Here is a 17809-nt window from a genome sequence, read left to right on the forward strand (position 1 = left end):
CTGTCACAAAACTAATATGCAATTGAAAGTGAAAACTGCATCTATCTATGGGGTGCCCATGTTATTGAAATACTGTGAAGGCGTCATGTTGTTGCGTGATCTATAGGAGTTCTTTGTTCATTTTCATAGGGGCAACGTGAAGCCGCTTTCTCCTGTGGTGTGGTCAACGTCAATGTCATTTTAAAGTTCAGCACTCACAATCACTTTTTCTGCGAGGTTTTACCAAGCCATTAACCTAACCCAGCTTTAGAGATACCCAATCCGATTGTTCAGACTATGACAGTGCTCTTTTTTTCCCCAGTCATCGTAATAGCAAAAAGTGTCCCAATTAACTTGAGTTTACCCTATATGATTATTTGTTGTTTTTTTTATTATTTTTTATGAATTTTTTATGAATATTTGTATTGTTTTGTGTTATTATTTAACCAAATAATTTTAAAACATCATCATAAATACAAATATTTCCAACACTGTCTATAGTTTCACTCTTTTTTATACCAAAGCAATTTCTACCAAAACCATTATTGTGATTGTCTTTTTCAGACTACAAAAAAGTTTAAAAAAAATAAATAAAGTATTTTTGAACAAAGCTGATAATCCAGTGAGGTTTTATGGTCTTTTTATATTAACTCAGCGTTAAGTCATGCGCATTATCTTCTAGACAATTTGTGCGCAACTGCGCCTAGTCACGGTATCGGTATTGGAGAAAACAGCCGGCAGGGGAACTTAACCTTCAAGGTGTGAGGCTAGCCGCTTGAATAAATAATAAACATAGAAGTTTGAACTCTTCTCTACTTTATTATATCACACATCAGACCTCCAAAAACCTGCGACACTCCAGTAGCCTACCAAGTGCGCACGACATATCTACGGCAAGCCCCGAGGGGAAAAATGCGTTGCATACACAAATACAACGAGCGCCAGAACATCAGTACCATTTTTATAGTAACAGACTTTTTTGGTTATGTCATGTACTAACAAAGTCTGTTACGATAATGATAATAATAATAATAAAGATTTTGAGAAGAGTTACTCTCTATTGAGACAGTTGAGAAATAGTAATATTTTTAGTTTTCAACAATAGGCCTAAGTATCATTGTTGAAACCTTGCTCTTATGTTTCTAATTTCTCAGTTTTGTCATAATTTTAGCATTTTGTTTTTCGTTTATATGTTTTGAGACAGTTTTAAGACTGTTAAAACTTTTTTTTATTTAAGTAGGCATCTATTTTTTTATTTTTTTTTTATTATTAATTTTGTAGTAGCCTAATACATCACCTCAGTGTATCATGACTGCTTGACATTTGTGTCAATAATCGTCAAACACAGGTGACTCCGCATCGTGGGAGGGGCCCTGGGGCCCCCAAATCAAATTCTGCTTAGGGCCCCCAAAAGGCTCGGGGCGGCTCTGATTATGAGAACAAATGTTTGAGTAGATGTTTTGCAAGTAAAGTCAGTAAAGTAATGCATGACAAATAAGTGAAAATCTAGGCTCTGGTTTGACACAAGATGTTCCTTTCCATTAAGTTTTCCCATTAAGCAAGTTATTATTTTGTTCCCATTATGGTAATTTCATCATAATGCAATAATATTATGATACAACTAATGCATTGTCGATACAAGCCACACAATCTAAGAATTAAGACCCTAATGATTGCAGCACAAAGACAGAACAAAATGAACCATGTGGTTGCTAGGAGATATGCAGAAATAATACTGTTGCTGTGTGGCTTCAAATAAGATCTACAGTTTTAGATTTTCAGCTAATCCAAATTAGTTTCCCCCTCATGCTATTATTTTCCCTTTGTGTGCGTCAGTAGCCCTTCCTGTATCATACTGGAGTCTGTCTACCATTACGGACAGATGCGTTTTCTTTTGACAAGCTTCGACAACTTAATGGTCCATCCATAATGTGTATGGTTCTTACAAAGCAGCATACAAATAGCATCAATTACCATGTAGGACAACAGCAGGTCAAAACAGGGTTAAGTATAACTGTACTGTACCTGCCTGAGCTTTCTTTCTATTCACAATACAGTTGAGACATCAAGACAAATGGGATTTAGAAATCAATCTTTTGGAAGAGCAAGCTCTCTCTTATTGAACACTTAAACACACAAAGTAATGTTGATGTGCATCTTGTTCAATACAGACAGATTTCATAGCATACAAGTGAAAGGATTACTGAAGGAATCTGGAGGTTTACTGAAGGAATCAAAATGTGTCTCACAGCATTTGATCTTTGCTGGTGTGTTCTTTTCTAGAAAAAAAAAAAGTAATTCGTTCACAAAAGACTGGAGGTTGTTGTGATCCATATATGATGCTTGGCCTTGCAGGGCAGTTTGTTTGAAACTAACAATTTTGATGACAATGGGCAACAGACAATTCTGACAAGTATTTTGCCAGATAGAGTGCTTTTTTGAAGACATGACTGCCTCAAACTTGTGTTCACTTTCCAGCTAATTTCCCTAAAATGTCACCAGGCTTATGATCAGCTTGAAAAACAAGATAGTATGAACAAACAAAACACACTAGAAAATTCATTGATTTTGTCATCAAATATATATTTGCAAATATTAATAAGCGTAAGCGTCAGATATTTATACCAAGGAAGGAAATGTAATTTCAATGTCTAACAACATATGTTTGCACTTGACTAAGATATTTACCTAAGAGCAATGAACTTAGCTACTGTGCCTTTCTTCAACAACAGCGTGAGTCCTTAATGATGTCATAGGCCTTTGTTGGAAGTCAGGCTGAGTGCTGTGTGTAAGCGTGTGGCTTGTTATTACTGTGGAGGTGAAACAACAAATCTATGAGCAATATAATAATATGGAATAATAATATATTGACGAGAAATCTGAAGTAAAATCCGTGTGAAATGCGACCCTAGAAGCAGGCTGCATTGCACCACTGGACTTCTGCCACTTATTGACTAAATATGAGATATATTAAATTAGAAATGAATCTAAATAGAAGAATTTTCATTAGTAGTCTCAAAGATTTGGAGCCCACTATATATTGGTAAGATATATAAGTGTCGAAGATAAAAAAAAAAAGAGTAAAAGTCATTCTGCAAAATATACTGTATGCCACAGGTCGAAAGTTTGGAATAAAGAATTTAGTTTCCCTTTGTTTTGATGTTCCCTTTAACACGTTCTGTTGACTATAAGTAACGTTGCCCTCAGTAGAGTATTAGTACAGTATTAGTAGACTGGTAGGGTTAGGGTTAGAATAAGTTGACATGTTATAACCTAGAATACTGTCTAACACTTGATGGCTGCTCTAAGTCTTCGTCGTCGGTTAGGAACCTAGGTGTGCTCTTTGATGCCAATCTTTCATGTGAAAGTCACTCGTCTAGTATGTATAAAACCGCATTTTTCCATCTCAAAAATATTACATCATATGTTCTCATTGACAAAGGCAGAACAATTAGTTAATGCGTTCATGACATCAAGACTAGATTATTGTAATGCTCTACTGGGTGGTTGCCCTGCATGCTTAATAAACAAACTACAGCGAGTACAAAACGCAGCAGCTCCAGTTCTTACCAGAACCAGGAAGTATGACCATATTAGCCCGGTACTTGAGCGAGCTCTTAACGCATTATAGTCCTTCACATCTATTGCAATCTCAAAATTTCGACCAGTTAATAAAACCTAGAAAATCAAAACCAACTGCAGGCGGGAGATCCTCTTCCTATTTAGCACCAAAACTGTGGAATAGTCTTCCTACCATTGTCCAGGAAGTAGACACACTCTGTCAGTTCAAATCTGGATTAAAGACACATCTCTTTACCCTAGCATACACAAAATACATTATAGACTATAATTCAACGTTAGGCTGCATAGATTAGGTCAGCCGGAACTAGGAACACTTCCCTTAAATCCTGATGTATGCGTTTCATCATAAGAAGAATGGCATCTACGCAAATTTGAGTGTCTTTGTTTCTCCCGAGGTTTTCCCACAGCCTGCCGGATCCAAGCCATATCCATGTCTGATGAGGATCTTAGCCTGGACCTGACGACGCGGACACTGCAGTGCTGAAGTGCCAACTAGCCTCTCCCTATGGAGGATCCCTTTCCCACTCCACACATAAAGCATTGTGAATTTGTTTTGTGTCCCTACCCAGAAGTGATAAAATAAAAAAAATTCTGAATCAAATTTATAGACAAGACAAGTAGTTCGTTTAGGCATGAGGGAATTACAAATCTGCGCACATATACTCAAATGCACATAACTATAGAATCAATTCTTGATTGTGTGTGTGCTCTCGTGTTGCTCTTCCCGCTCTCTCGGTTACTTTTGCTTTTGCAGGTACCCGCAATTGGCCAAGTGACCTGTCAATCATTGTTAGAGCTGACGTCACCCCTTCTCGCTTCTCCCCTTCTGGGGAATAAGAGGGCACGCCAGACGTTTCCACAGAAGCTTGGCTCGCTGAGACTCAGACCACGCAGCTTTCTGATTATGACTTTGTATACCTTGTTAAGACTGTGGTTCTTGTTCGATCTGTGTGATGCTGAGTTAATGTATGAGTGAACTCTTCCTGTGTTCGTCTCGCTGGCTTTATGTAACTTGCAATACAGCAGACTGCTGAAGGTTACTAGTGCGGAGAGAGAGATAGACAGGTAGCATGTCACGTGACAGACAAAATGAAAACCCCTGCGTGTTGCAGTGTATAAGTACACAAGGTTAGGGGCGAGTGCCACTCCCTGTACTTTTGAATCTGATAGTGGAGATTAGGTAGGGCGTCTTGGACACTGAAGATTATTGTTTTGTTTTATTTATTTTCTTAATTAGGATTAAAGGTTATTTAACAGGAGGACTTCGTTTGGTTTTGTTATTTTATTTTCTTTGGCGCCATCCACGTCTTGGTTCATTTCACTTTTGCTATTGACCTTGTTACATTAAATAAAGGTATTGGCTTTTTGCACAGTAAGTTGGATTCATGGGTCTTTTGTACAAACCATGGCTTATATATGTTCCTCTTTAATATGTAGGACTCCCAAACTCCTAAACTAATTCAGGGGTCGTAACAATTGGGGGCTTGTCCGGGATATTTAACAACCAATCATAAGACATTGAGAGGAATATGTATGGACTATGGTTGAAAGAAATTAGTACCAAAGTGATTTGAGCTAAGACTTCATATTTTCCAGGTTCTGTTTAATCTACAGTCGTTTGTTGAACATCCTTCCTTAGAACAGTTTTATCATTGTCGAAAATATGACTTACTGAAGATTGCGGACCTGATTGGAATATTTTTGTGTCTGGGAAAAAAAAAATTGGGATTAAATGGGTTAAAAAAGATTGTTACTCACATTAATCAGTGACTTAAAAAAAAATCAAGGGCTTAAAATAACTCGTTTTCCCTGCTTCCAAACTAGCTCTCCAGAAGAGGATCCCATGGCAACAGAATAATGATAATGAGGCTTTTCTCTTTAACTAAGCATTGCTTTAAAGCAATGACTAGATGGAATAAGACACAACTACTCATGAATTATTCTTATGTTCAGCTATGCTGAAGAACACATGATTGCTTATCTTGACTGAATATGAAATTAGAAACAGCAAGCATGGAGACAGTACAATTAAAGAAAAATCTACAAGTGAAATGTGTCATGGCAAAGGGAAGTCTAAATGTTGATGGTGTCACCTTAAGAGCTGATGCATTTGGGGCACATTTGTGCTTTAACGCATGAATATTCATAGCAATTCAAAGCAATGCTTTAATCGCATCCACATTAAGCATTCACTATGCTCCAGTTTGCATAGTGACAGAACGGAGGCTCACACATTTCTTACTACCCACAATCAACAGACAGAATGAGGGGCTTCAATATTAAAGGGGTGGTTCACCTAAAAATGAACATCCTCCCATCATTTGCTAACCTTCATGTCGTTCTAAACCTTAATTACTTTATTTTTATTCTGTGGAACACACACACACAAATAGATTAAAATAACATTTTTTGTGTAACATATAACGACCTATAACGAGATATATATATATATATATATATATACACACACACACACACACACACACACACACACACGTGAGACGAGAGTTCAAGAGATTTCCATGACGCATGCGCAAGAACTACGTTATTTTTCTACTACTCCTTGTTCAGTTCTCGCGCATGCGTCGTGGAAATCTCTTGAACTCTCGTCACAGGCCCAGAAGGAAGAAAAGGAATAGTCAAATAAAGTCGTTATTTTTGTTGTTGTTGTTGTTTTTTTCACACAAAAATTATTCTCGTCGATTGATAAACTTCAAATTGAGCAACTGTGGAATATTTAAAGTTTAAATCCCTTAGGGTGCCTATGTGGTAGTGATACAGCTCTCAAATTTAATCAAAAATACCTTCATTGTGAAGGTGAACGAAGGTCTTACGGGGTTGGTACAGCATGGGGGTGAGTAATTAATGACTTAATTTTCATTTTTGGGTGAACTATCCCTCTAAGGGTTAATTCATATTGGATGATTTGAAACTAGTAGTTAACTGGGGTATACTCCAAAGTGTGCTTTCATAAACTTACAAATCTGCTACAAGTATTTAACTAGTACACTATCAGTATTATAAGTTAACTTGTAGTATAGTTACAGTACTGAAAACGGAAAATGTAGTTGTTAGTTGAGTACTCAAAGTTTATTGCTGTTACACTTAAAGTATAGGCATACTTAAAAGTAGGACAATTTAGTCCCAAGTAGTATTGAAAAAGTACACTTACAAGTATACTACTAGTACATTGATATTGATATACTTACTACACATAGTATACTTAAAAAATATACTTGAAATTTAAACTAAACAAAAAAATAAGTATACTTCAAGTTTTATTAAGGGAATGCAGAGCTGCAGCATTAGCGATGCTAATCACACCCCAACTCCATATTTTAGCAACAGTGCAACTAACCAAAGCACAATGCAAATCAGCAGAATACAGAAAGAAATAACCCAGTTAGATGCTATCTAACTTGACTGTACTTCCCTAAGCGCACATAATAATAATGATTTTCAGTATAGGCACAAATGTTCTGCACATAAGGCTAGCCCCTTAGCATTCATCCCAAATTATTGTTGAAACAATAAATGGGGCAAGGACAATTTTAAATCTAATATTTGTACTGCTGTGTCATTTGATTCGCTTGCCACTCTTGTCACTTACTGTCAAAATCTGCCACAAGTCACCATTTATATATGATTTGCATACGTTAGCATCGAAGTGAATGTGACTGATCCGACATTCTGACAAGGAAAAGATTCGAGCAAAACCGAAGATTGTAACTGAAGATTTAGATTTTTTAGATTCTGCAGCTAGGTTTCACAAGCTGGCTATATAGAAACAAGAAATTGCAAAGTTTGTTTCCCATCTCATGGCTTAATATATTGTCAAGAATGTTGAGGAATATTGTATACTCACTTACTCTCAAGCTCTGCTGAATAGTTTCAGCTGTTCATTATTTAGACAGCTCAGAGGATGAAGCAAAATATTCCCATGTTCTGTGGTGCAGTATGCTTTAATGAGTTTCGTTAACCAATTCAATAATTCATCTCACCACCAATGCCAACAGCCGCATAAAGTTGTAGATAGCATGAGCATATGGGCCAGAATCTGCTGCTCCCGTTTAATAAGCTCCATAAAGGGAACAAACAGCTTGAATCAAATCCATCCCATGTGTTTCCTAACTTATTAAAACACATTACTTCCAACAATCCCTTTCTCCCCAAACTAAATCAGTGAAGAACTTGGAATTTGAGAGCGGGATGTTTTGCCATTTCCATCAGAGGAAAAAATGCTGAGACTCTCTATTTTACTCCCTACGGAGCTGGTTATAATTGTGTTGGTTTGCTTGGACTCTTTTTGATCCACGGTTCTTTGATGCCGGATGCCGCAAAATGCTCACAAGATGCCCTGTCAGAGTTGATTATGGGAGAAAAAGGTGTTAATAAGAAAGAGACTTGTCTCCCTCAGGATTTTTGATTCAAGATAGGAGCGAAACGTGGATTTTTATAAATGTCACTATTTTTTCAAGGATGCCGTCAAAAAATTATTACTCATTATGCCCTTTGAATAAGGATTTTCAAACATATACTGTGAACTTTAAAGCTATAATTATGCTCTTATTTAGCATACAGCCACTACCCAAAGTGCTCTTGTGACTTTGAATGACTCACATTTAAACCGCATTCAAAAATGTCTGTTATAATCATCGACATGGATAGAAAGAAAAAAAAATGTGCAAAAAACATGAATGTGAAAATAGCATTCATGACAGGTAAAGGTTGCCATGCCAGCCATTTTTTCCTCTGAACTGATTACTTCTATGTTCTGAAAGACAGCATTAATTAGACTTTGCATTGTGAAAAGTTAAAATTATCGCACACTTAAAAGATGTGCGTGTCATTTGTATGCCATTCAGTAGATCATTCTGACTGGGTGGGCTGCTAGTTTCCATTATTAAATTGGACTTAATGACTATGTGATGAATAGGACGATCTCACTCAACATCCTGCAGGGGTCCAAATGGCACGCTAAGGTGCCAGTTAAAGGGAACTCTCAAAACAAGAGATAATGGATTGGTCGACATCCAACAAACACTAACATTTAGATGCAGAAACGTGTGCTTAATTAGTCTGGATGCTGATTAGAGAGAAACACAGCGTGTGGGTGAATAACTGAAATAAAAAGCCCTGTCACAAAAGCTAGCGTAATGTGTCACAACCAAATACCAAAATGTGGTCCTTCCATGACTCTGAATTTGCCAAGCCTACACAATAATTGTAGATAGACCACCAGTTTTGGAGAGAATAAAGTAGCAAGTTAAAAAGCTCTGAACTATCTCTATAAACATAAGCTATGGGAGAGAGATGATGAAATTGCCTCATTTATGCTCTTACACCCACAGCTCACTGAATTGTATATTTATTTAGCGCCAACTGTGAGTTTCTAACAAGCACTAATGCCTACCTACCATTCATTTACCTCAGAATCTCCCCATGGACAGCTGAAAGAATTAGCCCCGACTTGTATCCAAGTGCTTGCACATTAATCCGAAGACCTTGACCTTCTAAATGAATAGCGCCGTAGAGACTTGCGGGTCAGTGGCTATCGGCAGATATTTTTAGCATTCTTAACTTACCTGATAGACAAGCCCAAACCGCCTGGGAACTTCAAAATGCTTCAGCGTCATTATTTTTTCTAAACTCAAAAGCCATGTCTTTATACTGATCTACTCTTTCAACACGTCTGTAAAGCACAAAGCCACAAAAGGCATAGACGACTGTTTCACATATTAGAGAATTTCACATTTGTGTCAAATAACTTTTTGTCTTTACAATTAGACGTGAAGAAGTCTTATATAAAGGAAGATTACTCAAATCATCACGGTAAGTATACTCGTTCGATCGCGCAGACTGACAACCTGCCTTTGCTTTTATTTCTAAATGTGTCATCAGTAGGTTTTTTTAATGATCTACCCAATTGTCTGAACTGTCTCACTGCATGAAAAGTGGGATTTTCGTCAGTAAGCGGCACTGTAGATTGTCGTGGAAGTTCAGGTTTACGACTGCACACGGCAATTTACAGGTAACACTCAAAACTGCCGTGAATTGCCGGAAATTGACGTGGGCCTTGCTTGGCAGTTGTCCCCCCATTGTCCCCCCTTCTCCTAAATCTAGAGGAGGCTTTGACATGTAAATGAAAATGCTGTGAGCTATACACATGCAAATAAGGGTAGGGGAGTTTCACCCCAGGTAACATTTTTCTGAAAGGAACTTCATTCTAAGACAATCTCTGGTAGAAATAGATCAGGCTCAGTAATTACCGTGTTTTTTTTTTTTGTGTGTGTTTTTTTTTTAACATTGCAACATGACATCCAAAAAGATATCAATCAACAAATAATAATTTCACAATAAATAAGAAACAAATAAAAATAGGACAGAATTGAACAAATGAAATAAAAACAGGAAAGGGACTATCTCTATTGTGTATAATATTATGATTTAAGAGAAAGTTAGAAACCAGTAATTTGTACTATTTAAAGAAAGAAAATAGCATACACATAATTCACTTTTCAATTAGCTTCAATATTCTTTAGCAAATACAATTGTATCACTACATTTTTATAGATACATTTGAGAGACTCAATATACTGAAAACTGAAAATCAGACCCAAAAAAAAAAAACTTCAAACAAGGTTTAGAATTATTCATTTTACTCTTATGAATATGAAATTTTCCTAATACAATTACAAGATTCATCATAACATTTACAGAAGTAGTTTTCAAAAATATATGATTTTGATGTTTTTACTGGTTTATTTATTTTAAGTAGCCTAATAAAGTTATTTATTTATGCATATATGTATTTTTACATTTCATGGTAGCCTATTTGGGTATATCCACCTTATTCCTAATTTAAAATGAACAGTAGCAGAAAAGGACAGCCGACGACAGCCTTTCAACCTGAGTCAAAAATCAGTAAACGTAACTCTGATTGGCTGAGGCAGCATATCATCATAATCCAACCTGTAACGTCAGCCACTCTGATTGGCTGAGGCAACGTGCCAGGCATGTGGCGTGTTATTCAAGCAGAAATAACTACACAGATATTCAGCCTGCTTCGCCGTCATGATCGCTGGTGAACCCATCTTTTCCTCTAAATTGAAGGTAAGTTCGTCCAACTTAGTGAATTCTATGTCCATGTGTACTTATAGTGTTTGGTAGTTTAGCGTTATTGTCTTAAACTTCACAAATCTGCTGTGATTACTGCCGCGAATGTCCAAGGGTGTTAACCTAACGGAACAGTTTTTTGTTTTGCGTTAGCTTGCTGCTCTTAATTCTTTTTTAGTTTCGTTTCAATTTGAACAATTTGGGACACTAAACTGTACGTTAGTACTACAGTACAGTAGTAACTGTACTGCACTAACTCGTACTGAGTGTTCAATTGGCTTTTCCCAATGCGTTTACTGTGAATATCGTCAGAAATTATGAAAAAATAATAAGTGCCAGGGTCATGAAACATAAAGCGCGTAATGTGCTTGTATGCTCTAGTGTAGGCTATCCTTGTTTGTAAAATTGCATCACTTTGTATGATGGAGTGAAATCTTCAGGTGTTTGTGATTTGTTTTGTCTCTCAGGGACTGTAAGGAGTGAGGTGTCCTTCGCTGATAGGAGAAAAAACACCTAAACGAGGTAACGTTACGTGTTGTGATCTTATCCTCTTTTCTTTTGAACAGGCCCCAGTCAAATAAAAAGTAAAACTAAACTAATTTGTATTAACGTTTGTGTTTATAGATGACTTTGAGCGTGAGACAGTGGTGAAAACGCCAAAGAGAACTGGAACATGGCATGTTATATTCAGTTATAAATGTTTGACCAAGTTATTAAATATCTTATAAATCTGTTCAGTTTCATCATTTGATAATAACTTTATAACACATTTGTTTGTGGTATAGATGCAGTGACTGAGACTGGGAGATGCAGTGACTGAAACCTGGTGGTAAGTATTGATCTATTGGCAGTGGAGAAGACACTTTTAATAGACACCTTCTCCCTTGTGAGCTAGCAAACTTTGTTATTCTAATTAGAGTATTGTAAACATCACCAAATGTGTTTGTTTACTTCAGTGTTCCAGAAAAAGGTCCTGAAACTACTGGTCGACATCCGCCATCGCCTGAAGGAAACCAGGTAGTGGATGCAGAAGAAACATATTTTTGCTTACAAATGTGGGGACTTGGGGCAGATTGCCTTTGCATACATCTAAATCATTGTCTTTTTCAACTTTGCAGTAGGGGTCATGAAATTCGGTTCCACAGCCACTGAGGTGTATGTACATCAAGGTGAACCTCAAGCACGCGTCGCAAAGACTTGGATTCACTTCGCCCTGATGAGCCAAGCCTACAGGACTTGAATTAAGAGTTTTAAAGGGATAGTTTACTTGAAATTATTTTTTTTAAATGTTTTGGCTTACATCAAGGGCATCAGTCATATAATGGAAGTCTATGGGGATCTCTTAAAAGAGCATGCACAGAGAAGTACAAATTAAACATGATTTAATGAATCATAACTGTAAGTACACGTTGATGGCTTAAGATACGAGACGAGCGGTTTGTGTGAGAAAATGAACAGTGTGTGTGTTTGTGTGTGTATATATATATATATGATCTGCGCATGCGGCGGAAAGTGCCAGAAGCGATCTTGCACTGGTACGTCACTCATTGTTTACACAGATTTCAGAAGTTTTACTGTGAAGATCTAAACATATTAAGATATATTGCATTTTTGTGTATATCTAAATATGTATATATATACACATTTATACAATAACAATATAAATACTGTTTGTTTTCTCTCACAAAACGCTCATTTCGTGTCTTAGTCCATCAATGTGTACTTAATTTATGAGTCATTAAATCATGTTTAATTTGGTCTTCTTTGTGCATGCTCTTTGAGGTGGTGACCATAGACCTGCATTATATGACTGACAGACAACAACGGTTTGACCTAAAAATATCAAAATTGAAAATACTGTGGAAACAAAGACCCCTGCATCTTGGACGCCCTTGAGATAAGATAAAACATATCAAAAATTAATTTCAAAGTGAACAATCCCTTTAAATTACATCCTTATTATTCGTTCATAATTCTGCCTTCTGTGTTCGATATATCTGTTGCCCAATTCTGATGCCATTCAGGGCAATTTATTTTTGAATAAAGATGCAATATATTATTGATTTATTTGTATAACTGTAGTGCTGTATGTATGTTGTCCCATGTTTCCAGAGGGTGGAGGACATGTTTTCTGTGCTTTGAAGATGTTCTCCTATGCTTTGTACATAGTTGTGTGTTTGTTCTAATAAAGCTATTTTTTGAATAAACAGTATGTGGCAAATGTTCCTTTCCTCAATAAATTCATGTCCTTGATGGTAATAATAATTTAGTCCATAGGATAACAATGACATAAATATACAACATAATAGCATATCATATGAATATACATATATATATATATATTATTATTATTATTATAATTTTATGTCGGCTGACCAATAGTAACAGATCTGCCAACCAATCACGAGTGATTTTCTTGTTTAAATGTAGTGAATTTCAACCAATACTGAGTGAGGAAATTCAAGCCATTCTCTGGCAAGGCGCGCGCAGTGCTGCTATTCATATGCTAATTAGGGCCATTCACACCTCCGCGAGCGCTCCATGTATACGTCATGGTTCGTTTCCGTCAATATGTGTCACAGACGAACGCGACGTTCACAGTCTGTAAATTGTCGTTAACTGCCGAAAATTAGGGAGATTTCCGGCAGTTTACGGGGACGAAAACCCCACTTTTCATGCAGTGTCTGGAGCTTAAATTAAATGGGTTATGATTGCTCTGCAAAAAGAGATGAAAGTGACTATGTCAGTACAGATCAATCCGAGCAAAAATGTTTCAAGCGGGTTGCAGGCAATCTAAACGTTATAGCACGGGAGACAATTTCAGAGGACAGTTTATGAGGCATTATTCCAAAGATGATTACAAAAGTGGCTGCATCATATTGAGTTTTAGACAAATCTTTCTGAAATTCCCATCTGAATGCTCCCTTCATACATGCCCTTACACAACCTGCGAGCACAAGCACCAGACTATTGTGGTCAAGCTACCTGATTTACCAGTGTAAAAACATGAAAGTACTAAAAAAAACAAGACAGTACTACAGAAAAACACTTTTTATATAAATCACTAGATTTAAGGAGAGTCTTGTATAGACAATCTTGGGAAGCTGATTTGTATTGTATTCATCTAACGTTCTGGCAATTTTATTTCAAAGCTATGAACAAGCATTATTCCAGTGAGGTTAATAAAATGTTCATTCAGTTATCTGATCTTTAATAATGTCCTTAAAATGTAAGCACAAAAGATTTGTTCTGAAATGTTTGTGTTGGACATTTATCTGTTTTTTTTTTTCTTTCAAATATTACTAGTTTAAGAATGTTCAAACAGAATGGAATGTTCCCTTAAAGTGTTTACAACCACAAAAAAAAAAATTAAAAAAATAATTATAATTAATATATATATATATATATATAGTAAAAATAACTCTTTAGTTTCATGATCAAAGAGCAGCTTGCACATTTTGACAAAAAAAAAAAAGGATCTGCAGCTATGACTCAATTTGAGTGTGAATGGGTAATTTTTGCAGAAGAAAAATACTTTAACTTTAATACTTACCTACAATAATCATGCAAAATAGGGCCAGATTTACAGCTTCCACCAGCACAAACCCTCTTTTGGGTATTAAAAAATACTGAATGGATTAACTAAAGACTAAGCTAAGTGAAAGATTAGCGCTGAAAAGGCATGGACTAAGGATTGGCACTTTTCAAAAATATTGCATTCGAATATTCAGGTTCATATAAATCAAATATTAATTTATTTACATGACGTTTAACGAAAAAAAAAGTTTACAATTAGGCAATGTACACAACAAGCTTACTATATATATATATATATATATATATATATAAAATGTTAAAGTTTTGTTTTAGTTGAAACGTAGGTACACAACACACACTTAAGTCAGCATATGATTATCGTGTTTGTTTGACGTTTATGTTGAGAAAAAAAATACATGCAGGGGCTCCGCAATTTATGCTTGAGTGAGAAAAGGCAAAGATGACAGACGTTTCAGAGACACAAACTTTCAAACTGCCAAAGAACTGGCATTTTTGCGCTAACTGACTTACCGTGTTCTGCTGCACTTGACTAAACTCTCATCACAAACACTGAAGTTGTCCGCACTCCACAGTGAATCTCTCATATCGCGTCTAGATTTTGTTGTTTATGAGGGGATTTGCGAAAAGATAAAACATGCTGATTTTGAACATACACGGGCGATTTCTCTGCATGTCTGCCGGATTTTCCTCCTCTTTCTTCACGTGCAGGAAACTTCCAGAACTCGCGGACACGTGTGCTATCACGTGACTGCATTTTGGTTTGTTCAATCAACTCATCAACTGATTCGGACCAGGGCAATCAGTGTGGTGTGAAAAGGAACCAAAACGTCTGAAAGTGATGCAAAGTATAATTTTTCGTCCTTAGTCCAGACCAAATGAACCAAACTATACAGATGTGAAAGCACATTCCAAACTTCTCGAGGCAGACGACAACATAGCTATGTGATCAAATACACAAAACTTGTTAACACACTCCACAGCGCCACCCAGTGCATTTAATTATAACTGCGAGCTAGTGCATAGGATTTATCATGGATTCACTGCATTTAAGGCCAGCAAAGCAACATAGTAAAATTCGAATACTATTTTAGTTTTCGAATAATATTTACAGATCGAATATTCGTGCACACCCCTAGCATGGACAGGGTTATTTTTGAAGCTGACTTTTTTACATATGCATTACTCCTTTCAAGCGAAAAAATATAAGGAAGTATTTAAATGAATCTTGCAAGGGTGATTTATGGTATGCGCTTGTCAATTTACAAGCGCCATTATTTGAAAAAAAAAAGAAAAAAAAAAGCATGTCTTAAACCAGACTCTAGTTTGCATAGCCTACTCTTGACTGCATTGGTCATTATGGAAATGATCCATATGATCCTGTGATGTTCAATTTTCACATTGTTAGTAATCATGCGCAGAATTTTCCAATCCCGTCTTTACTTTTTTGGAATTGCGCTCTTGTTAATTTTTGCTATGTGGGTCCGTGTTTCTAAATATTACTGTTATTATGTTAGCTACATACCTGAATCCATCACTTGTGAAATACAATTGTGTAATTTGAAAAATAAGAATATAAAAAATGTGATTTTCCATTATCTGATAATTGGGGAAACGCATAAGTATTTAATATTCATGCATTTTTTTTTTTTTTTTTAGCTCAAGAGCTGCTTGAGGATTCAACACGGATTCCGGGACGAGCCTGATATGCTAAAAAAAAAAAAAAAAAGGTCCTGATATCCATGCTAAAAGGTATAGAGTCACTTATAATTAGGAAATTTGACAATATATGACAATACATACTTACAATCATTATACTCAATTCAAGAGATGGCATCTAGTCTCCTCTGGGCTTGACTTCAAAAGCACATAGTTAGGATATTCATAGTTGTACAGTTGGTTGTACACTGCAATGCAATATTGCATGTTGTGCGCTTGAGCTGCAGTGCAGTGTCGACTATGCTCATTACTTTATTTGCTTGTATTAAGTTGCATGCTTCTCTGCATTATAGTTTAACATCCGCAGAACTATTTGCATTGAACTATGACCATTTAGCAGTTGCTTTTATCCAAAGTGACTTACAAATGAGGACAATAAAGCAATCAAGCCAACAATAGAGCAAAAATATGTAGCTAAGTGCTGTGACAAGTCTTAGCTAGTCAAGCACAGTAAACATAGCAAGTTTTTTTTTTTTTTTTATATTAAAAAATAAGTGTTTAAAATGACAAGGGTGGAATTAGGCAGGTCATTTCACCCACAGGGAACAGTCAAGGTAAAGGTCTGTGAAAGTGATTATAGCAAAGTTAAAGGCTGCAGAAGCGGGAACCGGTGAATGTTTAACTCACTTAAATAGATAACTAAACAAAAGTGGCAGCCCCTCCAGGCCTGGTAGCCTACATGTTTTTTATAAAAAAAAAAAATTAAAAAAAAAATTAAAAAAAACTGTTTCAGAAGGTATGTTAAACCCAAGAAAGCAGAGTAAGTCAAGCTTGTTTCTAAAAGAAAGGCAACTTATACCCAAGAGTCAGTTCACACGGTTACCATGAGTTTTTCGTATGTAGTAAATGCATCTTGATTTTAGAACTTTTAGATATTTTGACCAGAAAAAACAAGTCAGAAAGGCTGGTATCAGGCTGCTGTATCAGAGCGGGAAGGAAAGTGTTTTTGTGTTGTTTCCTGGACACAAACCCATATGAGCCATCAAAGAAGAGATTCACTTGATTGCAAGTCAGTGGTGGAAAAATCGGTTTAAATGAGGTAATCTGATAAATGATGTTCACTTGATAACATCTTGCTGTGAGCTCTGAAAGTAACAGAATAAATATAATTCCCTTTATGATTTCCGGTCTGGTTGGATGTAGGCTATTGATGACACACATATCATCGCTCCTGCCGAAAATGAACCAGATTACTGTTTTGAATGGGAGGATGCCAGGTTGAAGGGTAGAAGATATATGACGTAACCACCACAGCTTTATATACACAAAGTATTCACAATTTATTTGGTCATCTTTATTTCCTTCAAATAAGCAACAGTAATTATTTTCCTGTTGAATTTTAATATTCTTCCAGTATTGTGTATCTCCTCTTCATAGTGGTGCAGGTCCAGCCTATGCCTTCTTGCTGTTAGCGAGCGGAAGTCAAATGTCAATTTCATTAGCCTAATTAGAAAATGTAACAGGTTGGATTAGAGAACATTTAATTATGTGAGAGCATTATACCAAGGCACATTCAAATAGACACTGAATTATATTTATTTAATAAGTCAAATGTTTGTAGTTAAGTCAACAGCCATGAACCTTTTATGCTTAAAGATTTAACTGATTGAATTATGGTTTTAAATATTCATTTTTAGTTACCAAAAAATGTTGCTGTCAAGGTTTTTTTTTTTTTTTTAATTTTTTTTTTTTTTTGCCTGTGGGATAGCATGAAAAGAGTATTAGTTCAATAACTTTCCTTTATGTCAGTTTTCATCTTGTAAGACAACTTATGTATCATATATAAGTTGCCAGACAGGCCAATTTAGCTGAAATGGAATTATCAATTCATTTATGGGGAATCTTAACAGAATCACTT

At 36.0% G+C, this 17809-nt stretch overlaps 2 long non-coding RNA genes across 2 annotated transcripts in view; one reads left to right on the forward strand and one right to left on the reverse strand.

The window, feature by feature from the left end:
* The window catches only part of LOC148969403 (uncharacterized), a 232314-nt gene that overhangs the window by 194018 nt on the left and 20487 nt on the right, over positions 1-17809 (reverse strand). The gene's annotated exons all lie outside the window — the stretch shown is intronic.
* LOC120459842 (uncharacterized) lies at positions 10395-12886 on the forward strand. The gene is made up of 6 exons (XR_016149577.1): positions 10395-10674; positions 11145-11199; positions 11302-11353; positions 11463-11506; positions 11634-11694; positions 11796-12886. It is a non-coding gene; the product is annotated as an uncharacterized LOC120459842 (long non-coding RNA).

This window comes from Pimephales promelas, chromosome 23, assembly GCF_988280905.1.
Source record: "Pimephales promelas chromosome 23, fPimPro1.hap1.1, whole genome shotgun sequence".
NCBI classification, from domain to species: Eukaryota; Metazoa; Chordata; class Actinopteri; order Cypriniformes; family Leuciscidae; genus Pimephales; species Pimephales promelas.